Below are 23,461 nucleotides of genomic sequence, written 5' to 3'. Positions count from 1 at the left end.
AACGAAACAAACACAACATCATCGTCTTCACTGAATAAACTTTGAAATGAATGTGTCTACATGTCCTATTCATTTCTCAACTGTCACCATTTAAAAGACGATCTTATATTATAAACTTTTATGTTGTTCAAAAAAAAACTATAAACTTTTAATGATAATATACAATTTGCAACAACCAAACCTAATTTCTGCGTAAATGATTCACTTAAACAATTCTCAAATAATTAAATATAGAGGTAATTATTAGGTGGTTCAAGTCACTGGTTATAAGATTTGACCACCATTTTTTCATTAATTCATCGTTCCTTTTCGTGGTACTTATGAATACCCTATATACCATAGACTAGGTGATAACCCGCGCGCATGCGCGGAATGAAAATATTTAAATAGTTTATCACTTTAAATATATAGGTATTAAAAAATAGAAATCATAGGAAAAATATGATATTTTATATGATAAAATATTCCACGGAATTGTGTATGTGTATATAAATTAAGCTTCGGTTTTTTAAGAAAAACATGTGTATTTGCTTTGTTAACTTGAAGTGGTCCTGGAAATGAATATCTAAGAAAAGAAAAAAATGCTATATAAAATAAATTATGAAATAAAGATAAAAGAAACATTGGCAATAGAATTATTGTTTGTCGTAAGGATGTATTGAGAAGGAGAATGTGGTGAAGAAATGTAGATAGAAGGCCTTGTATATATACAAAAAGGCGTGATGATATGGTAAATAATGATAGCCAATCGCCATCTTTATTTTTCGTCTTGAAAACTAATATTGATTGTCCAAAACTTGCAGTAATCATGTTTCGTAATTCAAATACACAGCGGATTTGATGGACTAAGAAACAATTGGTCAACGGAAATCAATTTAACTCAATCAGTGTCGATGAAAAAAGACATGTATGATTCTGTTGGACAGTAATTTTTCATTACTAAATTGTATAATATTAATGAGTACGTTTAAAACATGAATTAGTGTTATATTTAGCTCAAAAATTCCTAATTCGACTGCAATTTTGTATTACCAAAATCAAATTATATTAATAAGTACGTCTATGATAGGAATTAGTGTCATAAAGTGCTCAAAAGATTCCTAAATATTAAATATTATGAAGATCATTCCTTTGCTTGCAAGTAATGCTAATTGACAATGTATAATCGATCTTTAGAAAGCCCAGGTTGCATGAATAAACGCTATAATTGCAGGGCGTTTGGATCACTGGATGGCATTGTTGATATGTTTCAACAGGAAATGATATTATTTTATTCACATTGATATTTGAATTATTTTTGGGAAACTGTATCTGGTGTAATTTAAACACCCGACGTATGGTAGACAGCTTTGAAGTACATGCATAAAATAAATCTTGGAGCATGAGAACTATAGGAAAATGTAAATTTGCTCCGATTCATACACATTATATATGGGGTCCTCCTCTTTCTAACTTTTGAAGATGTATGGTTTAGTATTTCATATTTAACTGTGTAAACATTATCTATTAAGTTTTAAAAATCTTCTGAGCAAAACATATTAATTTGAATAAAATATTCTTGACATATATGGTTTTTCAATATTAAAGTAAAAAATAGTATTTGTGATTTGAATAAATGTAACCACATTTTCGTTTATTAAGATATGGTTTAAATAAAATCTTATGAGCAAAACATATTAATTTGAATAAAAGTTTCTTAACAGATATGGTTATTTCAATATTAAAGTAAAAAAACTATGTGTGTGATTCAAATATCATAGAAAACACATTTCGTTTCTAGACATTATATATTAAGTTTAAATAAAATCTTCTGAGCAAAACATATTAATTTGAATAAAATCTTCTTAACATATATGTTTTTTTCAATATTATAGTAAAAAACAGTATTTGTGATTCAAATAAAATAGAACACACATTTTTCGTTTCTAAAGATATGGTTTAAATAAAATCATCTGAGCAAAACATATTAATTTGAATAAAATTTTCTTAACAGATATGGCTATTTCACATTAAAGTAAAAAACTATGTGTGTGATACAAATATCATAGAAAACACATTTTCGTTTCTAGACATTATATATTAAGTTTAAATAAAATATTCTGAGCAAAACATATTAATTTGAATAAAATCTTCTTAACATATATGTTTTTTTCAATATTAAAGTAAAAAAAATAGTATTTGTGATTCAAATAAAATATAACACACATTTCCGTTTCTAAAGATATGGTTTAAATAAAATCACTTGAGCAAAACATATTAATTTGAATAAAATCTTCTTAACAGATATGGTTATTTCCATATTAAAGTAAAAACCCATATCTGTGATTTAAATATCATAGAAAACACAATATTCGTTTCTAAACATTATATAATAAATTTAAATAAAATCTTCTTAACATATATGGTTTTTCAATATTAAAGTAAAAAAATAATTTATGATCCTAATATCATAGAAAATATATTTTTCGTTTCTGAAGAAAACCATTTTTATTCAATTGGATATCATGTAAATTATTCTTCAGCAGATATGTTTTTTTTATTATTAAAGCTGTCAAATAAATTGTATGCTTATAGAATATCATTTTAAAAAATATAAATAAAGTCATGACTATTAGACAAAGTCGTGGTTTGTCATGCAACCAAACCATGATGCATTGGTTTTGGTTGAACCAATCAAACAACCCGAATTTAAACTAAGTTATAGATCACATTGCATACACACCAACAAACATGTTATGTAGTTGCAAATAAAACATTATGTTAAGCTACAATTAATGAATAATGGCAAATAATGTAATAAGTCTAGTAAAGAGAGGACATTTAATTAGAAAGAGTGATAATGAATATGGTGTTGACACCTAGGAAATGACATTCTTGTTAATACCACATGAGCTAAAGGTTAGTTTCCTATAATGCTCCTATTTTAATAAGTAAGGGATTATGTCTGTTAAAATTGATTTTTTGTGTATTATGCAATGGTGAACCTCTGGCACAAAGATTCTACATGCCATGTATGTTAAAAATCGAAACAAAATCAAATACCGGTCATATTGGTTTTAAGTAAACCATAAAATACAATAGTACACTAAACCAATTATATTAAAATGGTTATTGATCAAACAAAACACATCATAATAAAACTTTAGCCGATGACACAAAAATCCTTACCAAAAATCTAATGGCTAAAATAGATGGTGTATGTATAACTCCAACATTGTATTAATTTTAATAATTATAAATTGTTATATCTATTGTCAAATGAATTTTTTTCCATTGCATATTTTAATGCTATTTTCCACACATTCTATTTTTCAATGATGATATTTTTATCTATACTATTAAAAGGGAATCAGTTTTTAAAAATCTACTTATAAAAGGTTGTTGAACCCTTTCATTAGAATATTTATATAACCTTAATTAATCAACTCCACATAATATGTTTAATATTTGTGCCAAACTAAAAGATTCTACCACCTGATTTTGTGCTTATTAACAGAAAATAATTGTAATAGCATTTATTTTCAAATACAAGAAAGATAATGTTTAGATATAGTTTATATTGTCAGCTATGATGATTATTTATCCGCTCCACATAAAGGTTGATTTACAACATTTATTAACATATTATATGAACCAAATTTTTGTATATACAGAATGTAAAACATTTATGTAAAACAAAACATGACAATACTTTAAAGTTTTTTTATTATATTCAAAATCTTATGCGTATACACAAAATATGTTTATAAAAATCTAACATTTTATTTGAAATCTGAAACATTAACCGAAAACCGAATCTGAAACACAAAACAATAATCGTGACACCGAAGACATATTTGAAACAGAAAAATATATTTAATATACACAATACATTTTAGATACTCAGGGTACCGGTTCAGATCTCTGTAGAATCCAAACCTAAACCGATACTGTGGGTCTGAAATATACCCAATAGATACTTTACCGTAGACTTGGATCTGAACCGATTTGGATCGGTTTTTATTTGAACCAAACAAAATGTTTGGACCTAAAAAAGAGTTACATAACAATATACATACAAAATTTTAAATAAATAAATTCATAAATCATATAATTTTATAAAATTATGTTTTGATATAATTCAATATTGTAACATAATAACATACAAAAATCATTAACATTATTAAATTTTTTATTGTAAGAAAACCCGCGCTTTTGAAGCGCGGGTCAATATCTAGTTTCTTACTTAAAATCATATATTAGTTCCAACTATATAAAAAACACTACTATATAAAAAACACTACTATATTAGTTCCCAGGATTAGGAAAATACACTACAAAAATACATCACTTAATTTGTATCACATAAATAAATGATATTGATTTAAATTATTCATTACCCGCAAATTTAAGTATAATTCATATTATTAAGAATACCTAATTATTCAAAACAAAGAAAAACAGCCAATCGGATCTGCCATATCATTCAAAGAAAATAACATTTATGTATTAGTTTTGGTTGGTAAAGAAAATTTATTTGATACCATTGAAGAAGAATTTGAATAAATTGACTCGAAAAACAGCTCTCTGAATACAACTTTTTGTATAAAACTTTCATAAGTTTTTCATTTTATAATATAAACTATATAATACAAAAAAAATTTATATAAATAAAGCTTTTACTAACTCCGATACTCATAAGTACTTAGCTAATTCTTTTTTTGAAATTCAGAAGCTTCGTCTGGAATAATGCATAAAAGAAAACGAGGACGTCCGCTCGGATCACGAACGAAATAAAAAAGTGTGTCTTTATAATAAGTTATACACTATTTCCAACTAATATGTTGTATCGGATATTAATCTAATTATGATTATTTCCTAGTTCATCTAATAAACGATCGACTAACATTCAAACCGAAGTTGTTTGACTGTAAGTTTATATGGATTATGATAACATACTTTTATCAATATAAATTCATAAAACTAATTGGGTTTCAAATTTAAACAAACCTTTGATAACTGCGACACTTATGGTACGGAACGTTACTTCAGTATTTATATCTTACATTATAGCTTCTTACTAATTACTATAAAACATATTAGTCAAACAAAAAAATGCACGTAACATGAGAAAGACCATCTTGCTATCAAAACGAACTTCAGCACCGTCACAGGGTAATCATCATAACCAACCAAACCCATTTAGGATTAATAAATTTACTAGATTTTGACCCGCGCTTCGAAAGTGCGGGTTTTATAGGTTATATACGAAGTTGAAAATGTGATAGTATTTTGAGTATATTGTGTATTATTATGTTATAAAGTCGTATTATATCGAATACATAAATTTGTTTAAAATTATATAACTTATGTATAAGTTTATTCGGGATTTTTTATATACACTCTTATGTAAATCTTTCTTAAGTATGAACATTTTACCTAAATTTGATAAACGAACCAAACCAATACGAAATACAGGTTGAGGTTCGAGATTGGGAAAAAGTTACCTATTAGATTTTTTTGGACCTGTGGGTCTCTGTCGGGTACCTAAAGTACCCTGAATGTTTTGTTCATATTATGTATATTTGAGTAATTCATATATGTTTTCAGTATAAAAATATTATTGTAAAATTTGGATTCGCATTTTCTGTTATAATTTCATGTTTTGGGTAAAATTTCAAAATATATTTAAAATATTGGATATTTTTGGTTTGTGGGTAAGATTTTGGTCTTTTAGATATTTAGTTATTTCTGGTATTTTTTTTTTATTTTGGGTATTTTCATGTTTTGATTTTTTGACTTTTCGGATTCTTTAAATCTTTTTGTGTGAAATACTCGAACCGAGCTAGACTCATTACGTATCCAAATTACATAGTAAATTTTATAGATACTTGAATTATTGACTCAAACTGACCTGGAACTAAAAGGAACCGATCTGAACAAAAATCATTCAAATAGCTAGTTGGATATAAATGCCCAAGACCCAAAGAACTTGGATCTGAAAGAAACCGATTTATATTTGACCCGAAGATCCGAGTGACCAAATCTAACATTTCACTATATTTTTGTGCATTTATAAAAGTTACATTTGTTAAGTTGGTGAAACTTAAGATTTATTTGAGAGGTTTTTGACTAATTTAATAGTATAGATTTGTAGGTTTTTTGTTGAGCAGTAAAAAAAGATTTGTTTGGTTTTTGATAATTTAAGCTTATCTTAAATATTAAATTGTTATTTATCAATAAAATAAAATTAAGATAATATATAATTTTTAAATTTATCTTAATTATGAATTTAATGAGACATATTTAGAGAAGAGTATAATAAAGTGTATGTGATATTATATTTTCGTGAACCAAATTTATGTGGTAGTATATATATGGTATAATCTTTTCGTTTACAAAAAGATATGGGTCCAATAAATAAAAGCTTTGACTAAATGATTGTTAGAGAAATTAAAGGTAACATATTGTTTGTCCAAATCAAAGTAAGACCAGAATATTATTAGTTAATAAAAGAGTCCAAACAATTTTTTTAATTAGATTTATTAAAACTCCTTCCCTTTTAATAGTATTGATAACTCTAATATTCATGGTTTATGCATATATTCAGATGCTACAATCCGACCGCATGGCTTGCGACGGACTCCAACGAAAAAGGTACATACTATCAAAAACCCTTTAATGAACGAAAAGTAGCCACATTTGATCTTACATACATTTTAAATAAGCCTCAAATGTTAGTGGATAGTTGAGACACACATGTGTTCATGGACGTGGTATTAATATTTTGTTATCTATGAAAATGTGTTCATGATATTTTAGCTATTCGTTAGATCTTTTGGTACGTCAATGTTATGGTCTAACACACGCATATAATTATTTGCTTAAGTTAGCCCTTTTGTCACAAAATTATTTAAATATTAATTTTAAGTGACATTAAAAATAATATTAAACACACTATGTGTTAACAATCTCAGTATATTAGAAGATAATGTCATTAATAATATTAAAAATTCTTAACAAATTTTAAAATCCATAAACTCTAAATATTAAACACACTATGTGTTAACAATTTCAAACAAATTTTAATTCAGATAAAGGCTCCACATTTAAAGCTGAAGAGAACATAATCGTAGCATGCGCAAAATGTGGTGCATTACTTCGGAGAGCACTGGTATGGACTCCATAACAGGCGAACCAACATTCATAATTTGTTGTAACTATGGCCAAATAAAGCTACCCCCGCTCAGGCAACACCAGCTATGTTAGAAGAACTTATTCATGCTGGGTGGTTTAGAGATACTATCCGAGTCTATAATATTGTACTGCTTGAATGAAAATGGATTATAGTGTGGTGCATACGCCTGGTCCTTACACTATACGGATCCAAGGTCAAACCCACCACATAATTGGCTCGATTATACCACGACAAGGCCATCCCCCAGAATATCTCCAGTTTTATATATTTCATACAGGCAACGAAGTCAGAAACCGGTTAAATGCGATGGGGCAAACCTCAACCAAAGACAATCTTGATGAGACAACCTTAGAGCACCTCATCGAGATGATTGACGAGAATAATTGTTTAGCTAAGAATTTCCGACGGGCACGTGATCACTACGAAAGCGGTGGTCAAGAGTTTACTATTAGGTTGCTCCAAGATAAAGGGAAAGGGAAAGAATACGATCTTCCAAGTACGAGTGAAGTCGCAGGCCTTATCGTAGGGGATATATCATCAACAATTGGAGTACGAGATAGAGTGGTTCAATTCCAATCTGACACTTTGCAGCAGCTACGTGATGATCACCCTCTATTCATGAGCCTCCAATATCCTCTTCTGTTTCCATATGGTGAGTATGGTTTTCACCCCGAGATCTCATTACATCTTGAGACAGGCACTTCAAGAACAAGGCAATTCCTAACCATACGCCAATTCAAGGATTGAAATTGATTAAAGCCGGCCGTCTCCTCCATCAATATGTTGTGGACGTTTATACGGCAATTGAAGAAGATCGGTTAAGGTGGGCGAGGAATAATCAAGATGTCCTGAGAGCCGAACTATACAGTAATGTACTCGATGCTGTTAGCAAGGGTGGCACAGATGCTAAAATTATTGGTCAACGGTTCATACTGCCTCCAAGTTTCACCGGTGGACCCCGATACTTAGTTAAGAAATACCATGATGCGATGGCTATTTGCAGAGAATATGGGAATTCAAATTTGTTTATCACAATGACGGCCAATCCTAACTGGAGAGAGATTAAAGATCATCTTGATATATATGGTGGAGACTCTCCTAATGATAGACTAGACATTGAATGTCGAGTCTTTAAAATGAAGTTAGATCAGCTACTCGAGGATTTCAAAAAAGGAACTTTCTTCAAGCCATACACAGCAGCTCTCCACATAATAGAGTTTCAAAAAAGAGGGCTCCCTCATGCACATATATTATTGTGGTTGGGAAGCTCTTCCAGAACACCAAGTGCAGAGGAAGTATATGAGATTATTTCAGCCGAGCTCCCAAACAAAGAAGAAGATCCAGAGGCTTACAATTTAGTAACAAAACACATGATCCATGGTCCATATGGTGTCATTAATCGGAAGTCACCATGTATGGAGAATAATGTGTGCACGAAAAAGTATCCTCGCCAGTATAATGACAATAGTTCGATTGACAAATCAGGATATGTATTATATCGTCGCCGCCGGAATGAAAATGCGTATGTGGTAAAGGATGGGGTGATTCTAAACAACACTTTCATTGTACCTCATTACATTAAGCTTCTAAAGAAGTAAAAAAGCTCATATTAATATTGAATGGTGTAATCGTACAAGCGCAGTTAAGTACTTATTCAAGTATATAACCAAAGGTGTTGATAGAGCATCCGCAGTTATTGAAAGGGGAAATACGGCAACTGCCTCTGACACAGTGGCTTCTGGCGAACCAACTGAAAGAGTTATGAAGCAACGGAATGAGATCAAAGATTAAGTCGATGCTCGGTATTTATCAGCTTGTGAGTCTATGTGGTGGACTTTCGCATTCCACATCCACAAAAGAAAGCCATAAGTTGAGAAGCTTATTGTTCACTTAGAAGGTTAACATAACATCACAATTAAATCAACTGATAACCTCGGCCGTGTGATCCGCAAGCCAGGTATTGAGAAGATGATGTTCACTGAATGGATGGTCTTATGCAGAAGGTCAGAATTTGCACAAAAATTAACTTATGTGCAAATACCAGAAATGCAAACATTAACTTATGTGCAAATACCATAATATTTCGTATGGAACAACAGTACCAAAGTCTGGTCCGAACGCAAGAGAGGAAAAACCATTGGGAGGATTGTAGCCGTCCATCCATCAGCTGGTGATCGTTACTATCTAAGGATTCTCATAAACAAGATTAAGGGTCCTAGAAGTTATGACGAGTTAAAAACCTTTAACAATGTGAAATACCCTGACTTCAAATCAGTTTGCCACGCAAGAGGCTATTTGGACAATGATGTTGAATGGCTTGAGAGTATGACTGAGGGTTCTAGAATGGCTACCCCATTCCAACTCCGTGATATGTTTGTCACATTCCTAAACAATTGCTTCGTTGCAGGCCCTAAAAACTATGGAAATCAATGAGCGAGGACATACTTCACAAGAGGCAACGACTCTTAGGTCATACAAATCTGGAACTGGATGATGAGACCCTTGAGCAATACACATTAATCGAAGTGGAAAAGTTGATGCGCATGCATGATCGCTCATTTGATGATATTAAAGAGATGCCAAAGATCAAACAAGTTTTGCTAAAAGAATTGGAGAACAGTTTGTGGAACCAAGAAATAGATTACGATGTTGCTGAGGAAACACTATGACATGACACGCAGTACAACTTACTTAATGCTGGGCAGCGTGCGATTTACGAATCAGTCTTAGACTCGGTTGATAAAAAGGATGGAAATTATTATTTGTATATGGCGCAGGAGGCACAGGGAAAACATTCCTATACCAAGCCATTATATCCAGACTTCGCTCGAGAAAACAAATCGTTCTGCCGGTTGCTTCTTCAGGAATAGGCGCATTACTACTACCTAACGGGAGGACAGCTCATTCTCGCTTCAATATTCCTTTGAAGCTCTCTGCAGACAAGCTCTGCAACATCAAACCAGGTACAATGCTGGCTGAACTAATTGAAAAAACGGACCTCATAATTTGGGATGAAGCACCTATGACACATAAGCATGCTTTTGAAGCACTAGACAAAACGTTGAAGGACATAATGTCTATGAAAAATCCACCTGCAGAGGATCAAAATTTCGGCGGCAAGACCGTTTTGTTAGGTGGTGATTTTAGCCAGATCTTACCAGTAATTTTACAAGGTAGTAGAGCTGATACTGTCTTAACTTCAGTAAGTCATTCATATCTATGAGATAGCTGCCACAAGTTCTCTTTAAAAACAAATATGCTAGTCAATCAGGACAAGAAATAATTCTCTGAGTGGCTTCTCAAGGTCGGGGAAGGTCGTCTAGAATCGGTAGAAGAAGATGAGGATGATGGCTACCATGAACAAATGATAATTCTCGACAATTCATTGGTCCAAGAGCCTAAGGATGACTCTTTAACAAGTTGTCGATGCCGCATATGGAGATGTCAACAAAATAAAAGCCTCCCAAAGTTCTTACACTGATAGAACTATACTTACACCCCGAAATGATACAGTCCATGAAATCAATGCATATACAATCTCCAAAACTGACGGGGAGTCAAGAGACTACTACAGTTACGATAGCTTTGAGATTTCGGATACTCAATCCAATCAAAATAATACATTATATGCGATTGAGTATCTCAATTCCATGGAATTTCCAGGATTGCCTTCTCATAAGATCACTCTCAAAGTTGGGGCCCCAATCATGCTTCTGCGAAACATAAATTAAAAAAAGGATTATGTAATGGTACCCATATGACCCTAACCCACATAGGGGAACGAGTGCTTAAAGCATAAATAGTCACTGACTCACACATTGGAGATGAAGTTTTGATCCCAAGAATTGTTCTCTTGCATGATGAAACAAAGCTGCCGTTCACTTTACGTCGACGACAATTTCCTATCAGATTGTGTTATGCAATGACAATCAACAAAAGCCAGGGGCAAAGTTTAAAAGAGGTTATCCTATATCTACCTAGACCGGTCTTTGCACATGGTCAACTCTATGTGGCCCTCTCACGTGTAACAAGCAAAGCAGGACTAAAAATCATCAAAGGTGAAGATTCACACCCACGAAAAGTGAAGAACATAGTCTACAAGGAAATCTTCAACCGCCTTCGCTCCCATGACGGTACGTAAAATTTTAAATTCAGAATCTCATCCAACATGTTTTTATATTTATTTATCTAATAATTCACATTTATCTGATACTCAGTATTCTATCTACCAACACAATAAATCAAAGTTAAAACTCCTTCCCTGATGATGGATATCTCACTACTTCCAAGTACGTCTACCTATTCTATTAATTAGATAAATTGATTTCTATTTCTAAATTATGTCCACTAATTTATTTTAAAATAATTTCAGGCTCTCTATCTCGAAAAAGTCCAATCACATCTATATCCCTCTTCCTCAATAAGTTCACCATCTTATCTATGATTTTCGCTTTTTTTTGTTTTAAGCTTAGTATCTGCTCTTAATAATATGATAAGCGCTTTATCTATGCGCTGTTTTTACTGTTTTTTTATACTTCATATCAGTGAAAAGAAGCAATATTTTGTCACAAATATAATATGCATGAGAAGATACAGTTTTCAAATAATCCACTTAACAATACTTATAAGATTCGTTTAATCATTTTAAAAACCATTGTTGACTAGTTTTATTAGCACCGAGAGTAAGAGGCCATTTGTTTAAATGAATTCGCCTCCGCATAAACACCATTTTCATGAAAGCAAATTTATTTAAATTAACATGTTCTTTTAAAAAAATTGTATATATGTTAAAAAGCAAATTATTTTGAATGCTTTTATTTTTATCAACTATACGGTACTGAAAATAAAAAAGTAAGCTTAGTCCTATTAAAAACAATCAAAATTTAAAGTAGCAGCCCCATAGCTCAAACATATGTAACTTTTAATTCTAAATATATAACTCCATTATATTTGAAAACCTATATATTTCATACGAAACGAAATACCTATAACATCTCAACATAATTAAATAACTTTGACCGCTCAATCAAATACGTCATGCACTACAAAGAGCGAATACCATGTCAATAATGGAATGAACTCGAGCGCAATTCACGTTTTCAACAAAACAAATCCATCAAGACAAATCCAAGCCATAGAGAGAAAAAATAAAAGCTCAACCTCTTCCTACTCCTTTTATTCCTGTCCCACCAAATTATGTATTATTCTTTAATTTATGTATAAGCGAACCCAACAATTTTTATTAGTTATTTTTCTTTACATATAAAAAATAAAAATAGTTACAATACAATTTCAGTAGAAATTACTATCTCAAATTAAAAATACGCAAGTTTAATTCAGTTTTATAATATTATAGAAAAAATCCGGGCGTAGTCCAGAAAACCCTCCAGTGTTAATAAATATAGGCTTTAAGCACATATAATCATATTTGAGTTTGTTATATAAAAGCTATAATGGATAACTAGAGCTTCGCCTGCACGGACGTACGAATATTGGTTATTTTATTTTTATAAATTAATATTTATTTTTTTATGATTAGTGTTATATATTTTAGATGTTGCTATATAATAAATTGTATTAAAAAATTCAAGATTGAATCTGGTAACATAGTTATTTTTCGTAACAAATATTCCGAACCCGTTTCAGATACATCAGTTATTTTGATATTTTTAGGTTCCTATACATCAGATCCGAACTATCTAACCCCGAGAGAACCCAACTCGAATCCCACAGTTACATTCATCCTTGACAGGTAAGAGAAAATCTTCAAGAAGTAATCGTTATTCTCATCCATACTCCAAGTATCAACCATCTTGAAGGTATATAATTTGTGCTGTAAGTGAATTCTATTTGGTAGAGACTTTGAAAGATATAACCTATCCAGTGTAGATCATGTAGAAGCAGCTGGCGTATACAACTCGATCTTCCTTAACATATGATCTCCAACATTGAGAATGATCAGATTCATCGCTTTTTATGATCTTTCAAGCCTTTCAGCTTCCTCTTTTACCAACCGCTCCCTGTAAACATCTTCATCTTCATCCTTCTGAATCACTTATGCATAAGTTGACATCGACTCTTCTAATACATCCTTTAAACCAAGGATAGACAGATGCACTAGCATCCTCTTCTTCCACAATGAGAAGTCTCCTTTCCCATCAAATAGCTCCACCTCAATTCTTGCATTCGCCATTGAGATCAACACCAACCAAGGATCTGATACCACTTTGTCGAAATAACAACCACACAGTGGCAAAATAGTTTGACCTGGAACCATAATCAAACACACAAAATCGCTGACACACTCTTTGACAAACTCGCCGACGTGAGTTAAGTATGAGTTTGCAGAATAATGGAGATCAGAAGAAGAACTTGGAAAATATAGAAGATTGACACTAGAAATTGTTTACTTAGAGTTTACCTAGAATGGCTAAGCCTCTGAGGCCTGGCAAGAGGCAATCTACTATAATGTTAAAAACAAAGATATAGAACCTCTCTCTCTCTCTCTTAAGCTTACAAATCAACTTGCTTGAGAGAGAGATAAGAGAAAATTTGAGCTCCTCTTATATAGTAGGAGTCTATTACATTAACCTAGTTGGATTAGGGCATTCCCCGATTTCCATAAATCTATTAGGAATATTTCCAAAATTCTTGCAACTTCCACAACTCCATGTGGTTATATTTCCAAGATTCTATCAGCTTCCATAATCCATAAAAGTGATATATTTTTTTCGTATATGACATCATTTTCTTGGTTTAAGTTTTGCGATATTGTTTGATTACCATCACCAAATCCTGACGAATCGCAACATATAACTCTTTTTTGGCTGGAAGTGAAACTTGTAATTGAATGATATAATCTGGAAATCAACAATGAAAACCCCAGTAAAGTATATATCCACACCAGCCTTTTCCCAAACATAATTCGAAGAAAAGATCAAACTATTCAGACATGAATTTTTTTTTAACACTGGTTCATTATGCTATTAAAAGCTATGAAAAACGTTACATAGACGTTACTAAAACCAAAACTTTTACCTGCCTTACTGCATCACCCAGAGTTGGCCTATGAGATTCATTCCTGGCGGTCCGCCTTGCGTCATACCGAAGATCTCTTATAAGTTTTTTTTCCAATATTCTGCATAGTTTGCAGTCTTCTCCGGGAATTGAAAATCAGACTTCCTGGTATATAAGCATTAATGAACCCTCAGTCATACCACTGGACCAAGGGGCCTTCCACAACACATATGAAGATTTAGAGCTCTAAATTTGGACACCATCTAAGAGCTCAATCATTCGTTCTCGGGATGCAATTTCATTATCATATCTCTACATTTCTATGTTGCTAACTCGGAAAATGGATTCAGAATTACAGCTTTTAAATTGCTTTATAAGTCAGATACAAATCAGGTTGAGATCACTATTAAAGCTTAGAATCAGAATGCACATCTCGTATATTACCTCAAAATTAAGGCATCAGATATATTGGCAAGCCTTATGATCTATGAAACACAATATTTGGTGAAGGACAATCAACAACTCACGCACCAATAACTTAAGTCCAAGTTTCAAGTTATTCATAAATAAAAGCTAAATACTTGACAATCCTTTAGATCTAGGAAACACGATCTCTGGTGCAGATAGACTTTCTGAAAACATCTCATTGGTACACACAAAACATACCCAATTGAACGGCAGGGGCTGACCCTGAAATTTTGGCGGTCGTAAGCTGTTTAGTAAATGTTTATATATATATATTTTTTTTCTTTGCAAATTGGGGGCCTATGTCAATGTAATTATTTTTCAAAATTTTTGTGAGTTATAGGCGAATGTTTCATGAGGCTTTGTCCAAGACCGGCTTTGTAGGAAGTTCAGTTCCAAGCAACCCTTTGGACATGAGATATTTGATTAATTTACACCTTGGAATAGTCCTCTTCTCCAAACTGTAATCAAGTACTGAATGGTTCGAGACTACAGCCTTTACTATGCAATTCATATCATTCACCAGAAACTCAATCTTCTTCATCACCATCTACGGCGATTTTTTGTAGTAAAACCAAGTGATTCAACTAGGTAAAAGACCATAAAGTTATTACCTTTGTGAACATTAGAACCAGCACTTGCAGAGGAGAAGGAATTGGAAAAATCATATACATTTTGAAACTCTAAAGTTAAGTCATTTCTGCAGCTCCGTAGATTTTTTCCGTGCAGTATCAAAGAGAACATAAGAAAACAAACCAAGCATATTTCGATGATCAATCTCAAAACTTCTTCAAATCAACTCATCGAGTATGACTCACATAATTTAAATTACAAAAAATTGCCAAGAACAACAATATTTGAGAGGGTGTAAACCCTAAATAAGTGTATTTGGCCTTTCATGGATCTTATGTGGGCCTTAGATGAGTTTTATATGAGTTTACTGGATTAAGGATTGTTGGAGATTGTGACATTGGAACCTTGGAATTACATTTTGGAAATACATGCATTAATATGAATTGCAAAACAAAGAAAAATTGTGAGTCTTTGGTCTTCAAATTTATTGAACCAATTTAGTCTGATGTGATTGTGAGCAGCTCTTCATCATATTGCAAAACTCTTGATAGTTGATACTTCCATCCTTATGAAAACAAACATGATCCAAAACACTAAGCCAATTTTTAAATTAATCAAACTATGTTTGTATTTACTACTTTAATTACAATATATAACTTACGTTATCTGCATCAACATCAGAGATAATCTCCATGATCATGGCATCATCTCCCATATTATATTCCTTCATAGCCATTTCTAATTCTTGTCTTGTAATAAATCTATCAGCACACATTTAGCTGGTTATTGATCCTGTTTAGTTCTGGAATATATGTGGTCGATATCGGTTTTCAAACGTACCCACTATTATCTTTATCGAAGTGTTGAAAAGCTTTAAACAGATCCTCCTCCCTTTCAACTCTGTACCGGTTCATTGTAGCTGAGATGAACTCAATGTAATCAATTGTACCATTCCCATCGACATCAGCCTAAAACAAATACATTAACCAAAGTAATCCATACTGGTTCAATTCAAGGAAAAATTAGAGAATGGCATGCCTTACATCTTCCAAGATCTGCTTAACTTCGGTTTCAGTTAACCTCGAACCAAGTTTTTCTAGTCCAGTTTTCAATTCATCGTACGTGATTGTACCGCTTTTATCTGTGTCCATGTTTTCAAACATCGTCTTGAGACCCTTTAGTTCCTCTTCTTTGAGATTTTGTGCAATAAACTGAAACCAAACTATACCAATGAATCAAACCGATCTAATATTCACCACTAAACAAATCCTCGAGAATACTTACTTTCAATGCAAGCTTCTTAAGCTTGTTCATAGCTCGAAATTGCTTCATCCGCGACAAAATGGCACTATCAATCGGTTTATCAGAAGCTTCTCCACCTTCTCGTATCCATGGATGTTCTAGATAAAGAAAAATAAGAGTTGGTTCAGTTTCCTCAATTCCAAACGTTAAACAGAAACAAACAGAGTATACTAGTAACCTTACCTAGGACTTGAGCAGCAGTATACCGACTCTTGGGATCACTCTTTAACATGTTCATCACCAAATCTTTAGCACTCTCAGAGATTGACGGCCACGGTTTGGACTCAAAATCAATCTCTCCTCTCAAGATCTCCTCAAATATCCCCTTATCAGTCTCTACACAGAAAAAACAACATTAGTAAACATAAGAAATTACAAAACAACACCAAGTGATCCGGTTAAAGAGTACCGGCCCAAAACGGAGGAGTTCCACAGAGAAGTATGTAGAGAATAACTCCAGCGCTCCAAATATCAATTTCTTTGCCATAGTTTCTCTTCAGAACCTCTGGTGCAACATAATATGCACTTCCTACAATATCTTTGTACACTTTCCCTAGGAAAAATAAATACTGTATAACAATTCTTGGGTTGCAAGAAAGTATAAAGATAGTTTCTTGCTTTGCAAGAAATAATTAGTGTTATCCATTTATGATTTGACCATTGCTGATGTTGGTTATGCATACCTTCTTCGATGAACACTGAAACACCAAAATCGGTAGCCTTAAGCATTGCAGAAGCTTCATCTTTACCAGATAACAAGAAGTTTTCGGGTTTAAGATCGCGATGAATCACACCCATGAAATGGCAAATCTCTACAACTTTAACCACACATCTTATGATCTCTGCGGCTGCTTTCTCTGAGTAATGTCCTCTTTTACTAATCTTATCAAAGAGCTCACCGCCTTCACAAAGCTCCATAACAAGATGCACACTTTGTCTGTCTTCATAAGCTCCTTTGATCTCCACAATATTTGGTTGCCCTGATAAATACTGCATTATCTGTATCTCTCTTCTTACATCTTCTCTGTCCTGTAATATAATTTCCCAAAAAATTACTCAAATTAACTAGATTTTGGGTGTTTATTAGGCTCTTACCTGAGTTCTGATGAGTTTTCTCTTTAAGATGGATTTACAAGCGAAGTTCTTGCCTGATGAGATCTCTGTACATAGATACGTAATACCGAATTGGCCACGACCCAATTCGCGACCAAGACTGTACGTCTCCTTAACGTCTTCAAATGGTTTTCCTGAGATCGGTTCTGGTTGGTGCATTAGCTTTTGTTGTTCTTGAGGGTGAGAAATCGGAACTGGAAGTGGGAGTTTATGAGGCTGCACCACGATCTGGATATTGGCTCTAGGAGCAGTTTGTCTTTGACGAAGGGGTTGTTTTTTAGTTGATTCTCCGCTCTGGAACTCTGTGTTTTCTTGACCATTGCCGACTGGTATTGGTTTCTTGGGCTTCTTCTTAAAATTGATGCAGAGACATGCCATTTTTTTGATGTATTGAAGAAAGCGTTTTTAGGACAAAGACTTGAGAAAACTTGATGTGTTTAAGGTATGTTTCCAATTCACAACGACACCTAAGCACGTTAGTGAATTTGTTTAAGGCTTGCATATTTTGTTTTCTATAGTTTTTAGAAGTCAAATGTGTGATAAAATCTGGAACAACCTCACTATTTATTATTTATATTATTGTAATTTTAATATTGGAGGGAAATGCTGTTTTATTATTTAACAAAACTATGTTACAGCTATTTTTGGAATCTTTGAAATTTCCAACTGAAACTAACATTGTGATGGGCGTTATACATGGCAGGCATGTTCTGTTATCTATATGTGATGAATTTATTAAGGGAAGTAAATGGCTGATAAAAATTTAGTTATATATTGTCAAACATAAGTAATTATGTCTTCAGTATATGTAAAGTATATACGACTAGAGGGGGGTTAGTGGGAGTAGAATTTTTATAGAATTGGTTTATTCTAAAAGTCAAGAAATTTGTTAAATTTCTAAAGACTTATAAAGAGTTTTTAATATTTAAAAAGTTTATGAAAATGTTCTAGTTCAAGGATTTTAAGAATCTAGAGGAAATATGCAAGATTTTTGAAGTTTTGTTCTATGAATAAAATTATCTAAAATTCAATTTCCAATAACATTGAATTTGACAGAAACTTAGAATCATTAAAATCTAACTTTTTGAATAATAAGAGAATTTGTAAGTCATTAAACAATCATTAAACTAATAACACTAGATTTTAGTAAAAATGATAGAATCCACCAACCAACAAAAATATAATTTGAGAATTTTAACAATCACTACAAATTCATATCCCACTAACACCCCCTAAAAGTTTACAGAGCTTTAGACTTTAAAGTTTTTGTGTTATAATATAATTAACTAGTGTTGAAATTTTTTTTTGAAGTTTTCCTACCGTCGTATACAAAGAGAGAAATACCTAACTATCTAATTATATAAAGGAGTGTTTTACTCTCACTTCATGCAATCACGCCACGTGTCCACGCTTCGCTCCGCATCATTTCATTAAAACGAATTCGTTTTGGGCTTTTTTATAATCAGGAAGATTTCGTGATGGGCTTATTAATTAGTGTTTACATTGTCTTATGGATTTACCAAAAACCATAATACGAATTCACCAAAAAAAAAAAAACGAAATCCTTCTTCTTCTTCTTTTTCGATACGGCGGTGATACTAGGACTTTCACGATTCTTCTTTCGATCTGAAACAGTTTAATTAATGGATGTGTGGTAAATCGAATTGATTCACCCCTCCACAATTCATCTTCAATGCTTTGTGAAAGGCGGTCTGTAAACAGTATAAATAGATGTGAATATTGCTCTGCTTGAACTCATAATCCCTTTATATCTCTCAGCTCTATCTAATTCACTGTAATATGGCTAATACCAGAGTTTTCTTTTCTGATCTGAATTCCGGCGGCAAGTGTTCATCCGCCGTCGAGGCTATACTCCTGCGATATTGGGAGGCCCGAATGTGGAGATGACCATCTCGGATGCGACAAACTCGGCTGTGTTGTGGTGTTTTATGCAGAAATGTCTAAGTTAACAAATGTGCGTGCGGCAGGAAGCGGGAGAGCTCATGAACTATGCAGTTGATGGTAATATTTCTCTCTTTCCTGGGTTTGACTTGAAGCTCCGGTTCAATTCTTATAGAGTGTTTTTGTGGGTCAAATCAATGTTATTTATCGTGAGGTTTGAAGCTTTTGATGATGTGTGTGACATTGTAAGTAATATGAAGCCGGTTTGGTCAATAGTTTTGCTATTCTCATTCTCTTTTGTGGGGTTTTAGGGTTATAAAAGAGAAAGTAGCATTTTTGTGACTAGACTTAGTATTTACACAGCTCCTGTTGAGATATGTGAGAAGCTTGCTACTCCTGAAGCTGAATGGCCACGAGCTATTAGTGAATTGTGCGGTTTGATTCATATCGAAGAGGCTCTGTTCTAACACCGCATGGATATATATATATATGTTTTAGCTTTGTCTCAACATTAATGGAGTGAAAGAAGACACTGAATGGATGTCAAAGGTAACTCTTTTTCATTGAGATAGTATTGTTCTTCTTGTGATACTTTGTATTAGTTTTAGTACTGTTAGACGAGTGTGTCTAATGCCGTAAAACATATTAAAATGGTGTTTGTTAGCTTAAAACGTCTGCGTTGTTCAATCTGTTTATATACATAAGTGCTTATTTTATTTTAGATGTGTTCATTCAGTACCAAAATATTAAAGGATGCTGGTGTCAAAGTGTTTTTTTGTACAGTTTATCATATGCTTTGCTATTACTTTGCACATGTAAGTTTGAAAAGGGGAAGAGATATATGGTCTGCCGTCACTGGCACAACGACATGGCTGAACTGGAAAAGTGCTGGAGGAAAATAAGGTGGTCTTTACATGAATACTACTTGGTCCAAGAAGAACAATACGAACGCAATTTGTAGCTAATTAATCATGCCCTCAAAAATTTACAGGACGAATGAAATCCTTGAGAGATGTCCAAAATATTTTTATTATAAACAGAGAAATTCAACCGTTTTGTTATGTGACACCACCGCTGTACTCCTCCCACATGTAACATGACTCTTGCATTTCCTTATCTTTTTCAAGTTTTTACGTTACAACCACAGCCTTACTTTACGACGAGTTGCATGCTTTGTTTTTTTTTTAATTTTCACTCTCAACCTCTTCAATTAATACCTTATCCAATAAGTATATATAATAAATAAAAACATATGGAAATTGCTTTAAAGAAAACCATACAAATACAGTATTACACAGTAATACGTTGCAACAAAATTATATAAAACTCACAGTTTGCTCGGCAAACAAAATATTAATCAAACCATTCGAATATTAAAAAATTCAACATGTAGCATAATATCTCTAATGGGCCTAGCCAATCTCCAAACGAAACTTAATATCCAATCTTACAACATGGTCCAACATTATAGTCATAGTAATGAAACCCAAGTCAAAGTAGGTTTGCGTATTTGGCTGAGATTAATATTTTCCATGCAAAGAAACAAAAAAAAATTCTTTGAATACTTTAATGAGTCGACTTTTTTGTGTATATTATTTCTTATATATCATTATTATTAACGTTATGGACGACAAAGTACCACTGAGAACTTCTAATTAGTATTTGAATACTTTAATAACCCTCAACAGTCGCCACTACCATACATGCCTTCGTAGAATTCATCTTAAAGTTTATGAATAATTTTAGAGGCTTATTTTGTAACAAAAATAGAAAGTGATTAGAAAGAAAAAGAAATACACCATCACCTTCAGAAAGCTATATAAGCTTAAAATTATAACTACTAAGGTTTTAAACTCTTTAATCAGACTTTTTGTATATGTGCTGATCATATCTATTATTGGTTATATAAACTGTCGAGAATCTCTAAGAGAGATTTTCAATATCCGTGGACGGAAAATCGTGGAAACGTTTGGTCAATTTGAGTCAATCAAACTGATACAGATATTTATATGCTTCAAAAAGTTCTTTATGAACTTCACCAAAAAATATATTGGTTTAAATTTCATTAACATGAAGATACATTATCTTTTGTAGCATCAAAATCTACATATTATGATTTTAAAGTAACTATTGGTCTGAATCTATTTTTATAACTTTATATTATAGTAATAGACTATAAGGGATTATTAAATTCATAGTAATATAATTTTTAAAAATCCTAGTTAAATGAATGAGTGTTACTTAATCAGAAAATGTAGTACTACCTTGGCTTCATATGGTTTATGTAACAACACCAACTACAATAGTTGATGTTAAAACAAATATTTTGTATCATTTATTAATAAGTGTTTCAAATTGGTATTATTTTTTTCTGATACTACTTATGTGTTGTAATATGATCTTTTTTTATAGTATAGCATACACATTTTTTTGTAAATGCAAACTTAAACACACAAACCACAAAATCATAAAAAGTAATAACCTAGATCACAAGTAAATCTCGCCCATAGGGCGGACCGACCCTAGTATGTTTGTATAAAAATTCAAGCGACGTCTTTCAAGCTAGAATCATGTACGCAGGCCATAATTATTTCTTTCCGTTTACATTTGGATTCCATGTTATGGGGAGTAACACAAACAGAAGCGGAAAAAAAAAAACAACAATTGTGTTAACCAACACATCTTCAAATTAAAATATTGAACCAATTTTAATTTATTTGTATTGTCATGACAACCAAATCTGCAGTTTCAAATTAAAATATAAACTAATTAGTACAAACTCTGATTTAAAAATATGAAAAATATAATTTTCTATACATAATATTAAAAAATGAAATAGAATATATAGAATAAGCTTTGTTGAAACTTGGGGGTGGAAAAAAATATAATAACTGAACACCATTGTCTCTTTGTAAATATATTATAGAGAATGATATTTCTTATTTTCTAATTCGGCAGTGCAGTTTGATACATGTCTATGAGAAATTTCAGATCATATCCACTGTACGATTAAAATACAGTGTATACACATAGGAAGGAAAGTGCTATGATATGTGTGTAATAATTGTCATATTTAAAAAAAAAAAAATACTAATTGTCATATTACCCTTAAAATGTTTTTTATTGTTTTTATCTTACAAATATGTTTTTCCTTTCTACTTTTAGTTGCTTTCAATTTCTATGAAAACAATTACTGAACTTTGTGCTTTACATAATAAAAACATGGATTTTTTCTACCTATAATATGTTTTGAAACTTTCAAAAGAAATATATATTTTATAAATTTTATACAATCTTCTATAAACACGATTTTAAATCTATATTATTTTACCCATACATATAGTATATTTAAATTTTATTTTCAAATGAGACACAAATATTAAAAATCTCCTCATCTACTTCTTGTGGTGGCCTCTCCTCCTCCATCAACCTTGATGACACCTACTCTGCATATTGTACTTTCTCGTAAGCCTCATGGTTTTTATCTTTCACCTCTCCCTCCGCCTTTTCTTTTGTCTACTCCTCCACCTCCTCCTCATCTTCCTCATCCTCCTTATTCTCTTCTTCCTCCTCATGATATGGTGTTGCTTTTAATTGATTGTTATGTACTATATATTTTACAAATATAGCATAGTACAACATCGACTTTTGTATTAACGAACCCTCAGGCACGGAGAAGGAGAAAGTTGTCCACTTTCATACCAAATTGACACACATATTAGTGCATGGCTATATTTTTAATTCTTCTTCTACTATGTACATTTCACAAGCAGATTAAATCTATAGAACTATTATTCCAATACCTTCTATAGAAAATACATGTATGTTTGATATATGTTTAGAAAAAACATACATATATCAAACTCTTAAGGTAGAAAACTCTTTGGTCGTTGCTAATGCTGAAACATTAAG

At 32.2% G+C, this 23,461-nt stretch overlaps 1 long non-coding RNA gene across 2 annotated transcripts; it reads left to right on the top strand.

Moving 5' to 3' along the window:
* The first annotated feature begins 6,257 nt into the window (after positions 1 to 6,257).
* On the top strand, positions 6,258 to 20,703 carry LOC106429547. Of its 2 annotated transcripts, XR_001285815.3 has the most exons (3): positions 19,162 to 19,669; positions 19,913 to 20,098; positions 20,370 to 20,703. It is a non-coding gene; the product is annotated as an uncharacterized LOC106429547 (long non-coding RNA). The 2 variants fall into 2 exon arrangements; XR_001285814.3 differs by lacking the exon at positions 20,370 to 20,703 and having other exon boundaries at positions 6,258 to 19,669; positions 19,913 to 20,284.
* Positions 20,704 to 23,461: the final 2,758 nt, after the last annotated feature.

The sequence above is a fragment of the Brassica napus genome, chromosome A3, assembly GCF_020379485.1.
Source record: "Brassica napus cultivar Da-Ae chromosome A3, Da-Ae, whole genome shotgun sequence".
In the NCBI taxonomy this organism is placed as follows: Eukaryota; Viridiplantae; Streptophyta; class Magnoliopsida; order Brassicales; family Brassicaceae; genus Brassica; species Brassica napus.
Note: the sequence above shows the minus strand (reverse complement) of the source record. Positions and strands in the feature narration are given on the sequence as shown.